Source organism: Neolamprologus brichardi, chromosome 8 (assembly GCF_056152115.1).
Source record: "Neolamprologus brichardi isolate AB-2024 chromosome 8, ASM5615211v1, whole genome shotgun sequence".
NCBI classification, from domain to species: domain Eukaryota; kingdom Metazoa; phylum Chordata; class Actinopteri; order Cichliformes; family Cichlidae; genus Neolamprologus; species Neolamprologus brichardi.
In genome coordinates, this window is record NC_142111.1 from 20001837 (window position 1) to 20012307 (window position 10471).

Consider the following 10471-nt stretch of genomic DNA (forward strand, 5'->3'; position numbering starts at 1 on the left):
AGAGACAGACAACTCACATTCCCACCTATGGGTTCTTTAAATAAATAAATAAAGGCAGATGAACAACCATTGATACCAGGCAACTATAAAACGTATATCTTGGCCCCAATGAGACTATTAACTCTTGCAGCACCGGGTGTTCGTAATTTTGGTTCAAGTGAATTGATAAACTTTTTGAAGGTAATTGACTCACACAGTTGTGTAGATATCCCCGTCCTGTTGTCTCGGGATGCATCACGCTGCCTTGCCTGGGGTTAGCTTCTGTTTTCTGGGGATGAGGGTTGAGTGTGCTCCCTTACCTTCTCAAGCTAAGCTAGGTTAGCCTTGTTGTGTGAGCTTCTCAAGTGCACTTTAAGGTTTGTGGGATTTTTTCCCTTTAGAAATGTCCCTCATAATTTGTCTGTTTCCACTACAAGACACTTGCTTTATCCAAAACACAGTCATATTCAAAGTAATCCCAAATTGGACTCTGGCTCCCGACTTTTCCTGACATGATTCTGCGCGTGGACGGAGCAGCGACACAGACGACTCGACTAACGTACTGCCACCTGCTGGCATAATGAGACACAGCAAGAAAAAAATCTGGAAACTAAACTTCATTTTCACCCTTGACTCTTGTATGACACGCACACATCAATGAAAACTAAACACATTTTTGCTATAAATTCAGTTAATTTTAGTTAGTTTTGTGAACACTCATTCCAGTTTTAGTCAGTTTTCCTTTTTTTGTTTTTATTTTTATTTCCGTTAACGAAAATGTTTTTTCACTTCTAGTTTTCGTTATGTCGTTAGTTTTCGTTAACGATAATAACCTTGGTGCCCACCTCTCCCTGTTAATGCCCTACTTGGCCCCCCTGGCAAAACTTTGCTAGATCCGCACCTGCACAGTTACCAGCTGTCAGCTACCTAAAAAGGATCCTGGGGTTATCTGTCTCTCAGAAACAGTTCATAACTTCCCTTCAACTCATTCATGTCACCTAAAAGGTAAACCTGTTTCTCCATCACCTGTTCAGCTCTGATGATTCAGTAAGGACATCTCCTGGTTTCATCTTCATGTTTCCCTCTCACCACATATCCAAACCATCATGACCAGCAGCTTTACAGCTGTGGCTCCAGCAAACATCAGCTGATACTAGAAATTAATATTAAATAAATTCTAACAACAGCTGATCAAGCTTAAACGTGCTGCTGTTGTTTAACGCGACATCGGCTGGTTTCCTCTTTCTGGCGCAAAGTGGGCGATAAACAAACAAGAGAGCCGATCAGCTGATCATTGATCAGTTTTCATGATTGAAGTAGAAACGGGACAGGGAGGGGGGAGAATGAAAGAAGAAGAGGCAGCTGTGCAGCAAAGACACAGAATAACTCCAGCTTTGTGCCTTTTTCATTGTAGCTGAATTACGGGACAAACTGTCCCTTTTCACCTCAATAAGAAACGCCTAATATTTTCTCTGAATACCAGACGGGACGGTTGGCAACTCTAATAACTTATGAACAAAATAAAGTTCAACATTAACTTCATAGCACCCACCCAGCTGTATAGAAACCCCGTCATGCTAGCTAGTACGCAGTACGGAAAAAGTCAGAATAACGAAAATAAACTCCACCTAAACTTGGTTTATATCTGACCCAGATAGACTGCAGGTCATAACTTCTTACCTGAAGTTCAGTTCACACTTGGACCGGCGGCCGCCTCGGGTCTCTTTTCCTTCTGCGTCCCCTTTCCCTCATCCACCTGCTGCCTCCACCACTTGCTAATGTTACTGAATCTGTGGAAGCTCCGCGATAGCCACCACACGAAGTAACGAGTAACGACCCTATCTAAATCCCAGTAACGACTAACGCGTTCCTGATTTTGGCATAATAACTAGTTACCGTGCTCGTTACCACAATAATAACGTAGTTACTGTAACGCGTTACTTAATAACGCGTTAGTCCCAACACTGTTAGTTACTATATAAAATAATGGATTTCTATACATTTAATCAGATGACCACTTTTGTTGTAAGATTCAGATAATTATTTATTAAAAGTTTTTAAATGACATAACAAAGAAAAATATTTCTTTGTGCCCCCCTCTCCCTGTTAATGTCCAACCTGGCCCCCGACAAAACTTTGCTAGACCCGCCCCTGCACAGTTACCAGCTGTCAGCAACGTAGAAAAGGATCCTGGTGTTATTTGTCTCTCAGAAACAGTTCATAACTTCCCTTCAACTCATTCATGTCACCTAAAAGGTAAACCTGTTTCTCCATCACCTGCTCAGCTCTGATGATTCAGTAAGGACGTCTCCTGGTTTCATCTTCATGTTTCCCTCTCACCACAAATGGATATCATGACCAGCAGCTTTTACAGCTGTGGCTCCAGCAAACCACAGCTGATACTAGAAAGTAATATTAAATACATTCTAACAACAGCTTATCACGCTTAAAGGTGCTGCCGTTGTTTATCCGCTGGTCTCCTCTTTCTAGCGCAAAGTGGGCGATAAACAAACAAGACGAGACTTGCGGCAGAAAAGCCGATCAGCTGATCATTGATCAGTTTCATGTTTGAAGTAATAACAGGAGATGAAGGGGGAGTGAATGAGATAAGTAGATGCAAATGCGCAGCAAAGACAGAATAACTCCAGCTTTGTGTCTATTTTTTAATTCTAGCTGAAGTACGGGACAAAATCGCTTCCTTTTCACCTCAATATGGAACTCCGATGGCCAGTCCAGCTGTGGCTCAATATATCAGTTGTTAAGCTTAACGTGGAAATACAATGCAAACATTCAGGGATGAACTTACACACTTGCTTTACTTCTCTGGGATAGTTTTCGCCAAGATGAAATGCCGCGGTTAGGAAGCATGTAGCATGTAGGTTTCTGGGGAAACCATTTGAATACAAGCGCGCCGATCCACACAGGTGTGCACACAGGTGTGCACACAGGTGTTCACTGTTTGTAGACTTAAATCACACCTTTCTTGGCTGCTACTTCAAAGCACATTGTGCGCTGTCTGTCCTGCGTGCTGCACAACAACATTCAATATTTAGTGTTTACTGCTGTTTACACTTAGGTAGATTAATGCGATGGTGTTGTGTATAGTATGTTGCTTTGTTTTGTTTTGTTTTTTTTGCTTGTTTTCTATTCTTTTTCTCTCAACAGGTGATCCCGGAGATATTTTTTTTTTCCCCCCTTTCTCACTGTCCCTCTCCCCTTCTGTTTTTCTTTTCCTTCCTCTTTCTTTCTCCCTTTCCTATCCCTCACTCATGTCTGTCCCGTCTGTAACAACTGAAAATAAAATAAAATAAATAATAAAAACAAAGGTCGATCAAATGGACCAATACGGCAATGCCATGATGATCCATTTGGCAAAATAAATCCATTGGGTATCCTTGTTGGTCTTCAGACAACAATTCTGACGGCTAAAGAACCAAATGGGACAGGCAAAAAAAAAAAAAAAAAAAAAAGGAAGCATGTAGCGAGGCTCCAAATGCTCCAACAGGTCTCGCAGACAACAGCCGCTCTATCACGTGACACATACTGCTCTGACGCGCCAAGCTGGGTTACGGCAAGTGATTTTGTGATACTTCGGATCTGATTACATTTTTTATTTCTCTCCGATATCCGATCCAGTAATTTAGGTCAGTATCGGACCCATACGTAATATCGGATCGGTCCATCTCTAGTTTATAATATCCCAAAAGTGTCCATCACAAAACATGAATGATGGTTACAAAATACCCTAAACTTTGATACATTTCCACGGTATCCCCTTGGTGTAACAGGTACTTGTCCTGCATTTTTGTTAATCATTTCAAGGGCAAATAATACTTCTTTTGGGAGACACCATCCATTGCACCTATATACATTAAGAAGCATTTGCTTTTTAACAGAGCTTCAAGTAAGTGTCCTTTTCTAATCTCTCTGACTAACAGCATCTTTTCATATTAAAATGCATAATGCATGTGCCTGGCATTCAGACTACTGGTAGCAAAGTAATAGTCCTAAAAAGGAAAAATAATATGAGAAGTGTCTGAAACCGTCAAATATACTGAGAGGACATTCAGCACAGTGATAACTAGACTCTTGTCACATTTCATAATGTGTAATGTGCAACAGATGTGGTGAGTATGTGATACCTTTTGGGCCATTGAGAGGGACATGGTGACACCTCACTGGGGCCCTCATCGTCAAACACCTTAGAAGGCTATCATGGACATGACATAATACAGCTAGGAGCCATTTGTATCCAATAATGACAGCTAATAACAAATGTCCATCACAGTGGAGCTACAACTTGATTAGTGTCAAAGCAAGAGAGGCTCTAGAAGGATATGGAAGAATGGCTCGTCATCAACAGTGGAAGTGGCACGGTAATTTATAGCAGATAAATGGTGTGCTTGAAGCCCCAGAGACTGTCATACTTATAATGATGTGTGCTTCAAAGAGCAGATAACATCCTTATGATGAAAGTGCATCTCACCATGTGTTATCATAGTAGGGACACATTGTAGTCATCTCCACCGCATTTAGCTTCTGTTCAGTCATTGAGTGCCACTGAGACTGAAGGGATGATTTTAGGGGAGTTTATACTATGGCCTTTATAATCCAAATAAAATTCCATATTTACACTTTTTTTTTTTTTTTTTTTTGCCTGTCCCGTTTGGTTCTTTTGCCATCAGAATTATTGTCTAAAGGCGAGGAAAGATGCCCAACGGATTTACTTTACCAAACTGACCATCTCAGCCTTGCCGTAATGGTCTATTTGATTCACCTTTTATTGTTTATTTATTTTTTTATTTTCACTTGCTAGATACGGGACAGACTTGAATGAGGAAAAGAAGAGAAGAGAGGAGAAAGGAAGAGGGGAAAAAACAGCGGAGAAGAAGAACGGGGATAAAGGGCAAAAAAACAAAAACCAACCAAATAAGCAGACAAAAAAAATACATATATCAATCACCTGGATCATCTGTTGAGAAAGAAAAAAGAAAACAAGCAGAAGAAAACGAGAGCTATACAATAAACAACATCACGATGATATATGGGAATATAACAGTAAATACTAAATATTAAACATTATTGTGCAGCACGTAATATCGACAGCGCACAGTGTGCTTTGAGGTAGGAGCCAAAAAGGGTGTAGTTTGTGTGCGCGAGCACCCGTGTGTACACCTGTGAGCATGGACGCGCTTGTTTTTAAAAGGTTTCTTCATGTAATGATCTGCTAGAGGGTGTGGGGGGCCACAGCCCCGTCCTCCAGGGCATGAAGCAGATATGGAGGAGATCAAGACCCCAGACATCCAGAGGCCTCCAGAACACAAGAGACCAAGGAAGACCAACAGAGGGTCAGCTGCGCCACTATCCCAGAAAGAGCTGAGGAGAGTCCCAGATGAGGGGTCACTCAGCAGCCGCGGAGCAGAAGCCAGGGGGGGTTGCAGTGACGTGCCCATGAGCTCCGCCGGCAGCCAGCTACGCCAGAGTGACCGAGCCCCAGGCCGAGAGGCCGAGCGCACCCCACCCTCGAAGTGGCCCGAGCAAGCCCCAGGCTCCAAGCCCCGATAAGCAGCCTCCAAGGAGTGAGCTGGTGTGTACCTGGACGCCCATCCCCGGACACAAAGAACCACCAACTACACTTTTACTTTAAGTAATTCACATTTCCCTGTACTCAGCAAGGTAGTCTAAACAATTTTGATTTTAGCACATTTGTTTTATTTTCAACTTTTTGGATCACAGATGATTTGTTTACATAAAGTGCACGCTCAAAGTTTCTGTTTTCCTCAAGGACCACAAAACTCCAGTCCTACATATTGATTAGCAGATGCCTCTGGGTCCCCGAGCAGTTGTTAAGAATTCAGCTCCGTCTTTTTAATGGGGTAATGCATTTATAATCTATACGCATTCTTTGAATGATTTATTAACAGTTATTTGGTAGGAAATCAATTTTTTCATTAAGTGCTTTTGTTTATTTATTGAACTATTGGGAAAGGTTAAAAATTAATAAGCGGATAATTGCCAACAAAAGCATGGTTTATGCAAGCTGCTTCTATGCACAGTGAAAATCTCCCTGTAGCCTTTATTAAAAAGCTCCACATAGAAATTACTACTTTCCATTACCTCACAGTGATATTCAACATATAAAAACTTCAATGTTTAGTAGGAAAGGTCTTTTTTTTTACTTCATACTTTTTATAGTGTGTTTTTATGTACCTATGTATAGCTCTTTTGTAGTACACAGGCTTAATAGTAGAGAGCAGAGGTTATTCAACTTTGAAATTTTAAAGGGTATTGACGAAAATAATTTTATGGCCATGTTAAGCTAATTTAATTTTTATTCCATGATAAGTGAAACCAATTAAAGGTCATCAAATAAAGTGTCATGATCTGGGTGACCATCTGGTGTTTTTATGCTGCCTCCCTGTGTCTTCCGTGTGGGCGGAGCCTTGATTCTTCACCTGTTCTGCTCACCTGCTATCCATTGATGACAATCAGCAAGGCTGTGCTTAATATCAGCACTGTTATCTCTTTTCCTCCAGCTTGTCATCTACCTCATGGGGTAGCCAGGCCTCCTTGCTTCTCCTTCATGCTATGTACTTAACCTGATCTTGTTGTGCCTTCACTAATCTTGTCAAGTCACTGTGTAACTCACCTGCAACTCCATAATCTGGAGCCAGTCTCCACAGCAAGATACACTGCAACGCTCCTTTGAACTTAAACAACTCACTCTCATCCGCCTGTCCTCCGCTGTCTTCTGAGGATTATGGGGAAAAACAAGGTCGGAACTTCATTCATTCACACACCACTTGGACGCTCACCTGGTTACTCCTCCCAGAGCCTTGCACTCTCCACCTGCAAGTAAGTCGCAAATTCAGAGACAAAGTTCCTTCCAGTTGCCGTTCTCTCTAAACTCAGATCGTAACCACACTCTCCCTCTGTTATAGTGCTTCCACATCAGAGATTCCCCACCAGATACAGTCATCTTGTCATTCCTTATCTGTATTTATAATTAGGCTTGTGAAAACCTTAACACTGTTCCGTTTGTGCCTTTCAAGGAGTTTTTTTTTTGTGTCTAATTTTTTGTTGTTTTTATCATTATCAAAGTTTGCAAGCAAGTAATGCCTACATGAATAAGATTGCTGAGGCTTTTACAGCAAGGTAGAAACCACTGGTTACTCCAGAACAACAGTGGCGGGGGGGGGGTTTGTTTTGTTTTTTTATTAGACAAAAAATGCCATGAACCTTCCTAGTTCTGGAACTCTTGGTAAAGACAAAACCCAGATTAACTTCTGGCCGAAAGAAAGAGAAAAATCTGAAGTTGTAGGAAACTAGCTAATCATCCAGTGCATACCACGCTATTGGTCAATGCCTGTGCTGAGTGGGGACCCAAACTGACTTGGGCGAAACAAAGTGAGGTTTAAATGACAAAACCATACAAAAAGACCCAAATAAAGTCTAAAGGATCCAAAATATAATCCAAGCCAGGAACACACGGGAGTTGTTTACTACATTACAAGAGAAAGTACAAGGCAAACTGAGGCTTTTAATAGTCACATGAAATAATTAAGGAGATATGGAGATGGAACTAATCATGGAAAACAAAAGCAAAACCAAATATAACACACCAGCTTTATTTGTAAAGCACTTTTAAAAAAAAAACAACAACCCACAACTGACAAAAATGCTGTATAGACGAATAAATCCGTTAAAACAAGTATAGATTAAAAATACATAAAAAGGCCTTTTTCAGCTAAGAAACATCTCCAAACTGCGAACTTTGTCTAAATCTGAGTTAGAAATGGTTATTCAGGCTTTTATTTCATCTTGCTTAGATTATTGTAACAGTCTTTTTCTTTGTTTGAGCAAAAGGAATCTGCTGCAAGACTTTTAACTAAGACACGAGAAAGAGAGCACATTACACCAGTGTTGTGTTCATTACACTGGCTTCCATTACATTTTAAAATTCATTTTAAAATCTTAGGACTGACTTTTAAAGCTTTGCATTGTGATGCCCCTGCCTACATTTCTCATCTTTTAGAACCCCACGCTCCCTGTCACAGCCTGAGATCATCTAATCAAAGGTTGTCAGTAGTCCCACGAACACGTTTTAAGACCAGAGGTGATAGATCTTTTAGAGTGGAGTGGTTCCCCAGGTTGTGGAATGCTCTCCCTCCATCATTATGTTGCCTTGATTGTATTTATTCTTTTAAAAAGCAGCTTATGACTCATTTATTTAGATTGACTTTTAATTAGATTTGTGCTGTATGTTTGATTTTTGATGTATTTTATGTATTTCTGTCTTTATATTACCGTGAAGCACTTTGTGGTTTTTATCCTGTGAAGAGTACTATATAAATAAATTGAATTGAATTTAAAAAAAGAGGTGGGTTTTAAGAAAATATTTAAAAATGGACAGGGAAGAGTCCTGTCTAATGTGAAGAGGCAAATTATTCCACGATTTAGGAGCTGCAACAGCAAAGGCACGGTCCCCTCTGAGCACTTAGTTTCAGGTACACTCAGGAGCAGCTGATCACCTGACCTGAGACAAAAATGAAAAATGAATAAAAATGAATCCAAAAACTTACTTTACTCCACTAGTTGTTTGTAACTGGAGATGAACTTTTGAAGAACCACTAGCCCCCACATAAAGTGCATTACAGTAATCCAGCCGAGTGGTAACAAGGTCATGGATTATTGTCTCAAAGTGTTGCCTAGAAAAATTTGCTTTGTTTTTGGATAACTGCCTGGATAAAGCTCAATTCGATTTCATTAATATAGCGCCAAATCACAACAACACCTGCATATGTCTAAAGAAATGGCTTTGATTTCCATGCCACCCTAAGAAATTTCTCTAGATCCACCCCTGTATACAAGATCTTGAATAATCTGGCACCATCTCATCTTAAAGTTCTCGTAGTACCATATCACCCTAATAGAACACTTCACAGAATGCAGGCTTATCTGTGCATCCTAGGGTATTTAAAAGTAGAACAAGAGGCAGAGCCTTCAGCTTTCTGGCCCTTCATCTATGGAACCAGTTCCCACTTTGGATTTGGGAGATAAACACCCTTTCTACTTTTAAGATTAGGCTTAAAACTTAAAAAAAAAAAAAGTATATAAGGCTATACTGTCTGCTCATATTCAGGCAAATATTTCAAAACTGATTACACAGTACTGCAACGTGGAAGTTGTTAATGATCCAAAGGGATATGGCAAAAGATACAGATTTGCCCTTCAATGCCGAAGTCAGCCACCTGACCTCAACACATAAGAGCATGCTTTTAAGATACTGAAGATAAAAAAAGAAAAAAAGAAAAAAAAAAGTAAACCCACAAACAAGTACCAACTAAAAGGAGCTGCAGTAAAGGCCAAGAAAAGCACCTCAGTGGAGGAAATGAAGCATTTGTTGATGTCCTCTGGTACTAGACTTCCCACACGGTCATTGACTTCAAAATATGTCCCAATTAATTTTGAAAATAAGTGACTATGGATAATAGTGACTGTAATTCCTAAACAGCTAATGCAATACTTTTGTTAAACCCCTTAAATTAAAGCTAAAAGTCTTTACTTTTTAATTGTATAATTTAAAATCCATGCTGTTGGTGTACAGAGAGAAAATTACAAAATTTCTTCAAAAACCTGCAGCAGGAAGAAAGATGCAATTATAATTGGATTAGGGGTTTTTCTATGTAAAGAGTAAAAGTAGAGACTATGCATGAGCAGCCTTACAACAAGTGAGAAGCTTGTACAAATATCACGCAGCATCTTCTGCCTGAAAATGACTGGACTTCTTTAGGTATCGTGAAGATGTTTCAACTCTCATCCAAGAAGCTTCTTCAGTTCTAAAACCAAATGGTGGAGAGTCCGAGGTATTTAAACTCTAGTGGGGGTTGTCCCTTAAGAGGGTTGTTGACTCACTATTGATCCCACTATCAATAGTGGGATCATGTACCTCATCACACGAGCCAAGGTGTGAAAAAAGGTGTGGGTCACCATAGGTTTCCGGTAAAACCATTGTGGGACGTTGCCTCACACTATCATGTGACCTGTTGAGATCACCTGACGCAAGATGTGAGTGGGGGTTGAGGCACCTGGGAAGGACTCTCAAAACTGCATTGTAGGTGGCAGAAAGCTGATGTCGTAAGCCACCGCCTCTCAGAGATGGTCATTCACAGTAGGCATAGATGGCTTCTTTACTCCGCTTTCAAACCATCTGTCTTATATGTCCAAAATATAAACACTGGCATCCTAGAAAGAGTAGTAGTAGTAATAATAATAATAATAATAATAATAATAATAATAATACATTTTATTTGAAAGCGCCTTTCAAAACACTCAAGGTCACTGTACACAGTAGGAGTGTAGAGTGACCTTTGTCCTTTAGATGCAGATGTACTGCTGAGTCTTGTCCCGTCCAGGTGGCATGGCACACCATGTGCTGTGCCATGCGTTTATGTAGTGGCTGTTTGGGTTCTCCAATGTAGAGGTTTAAGCA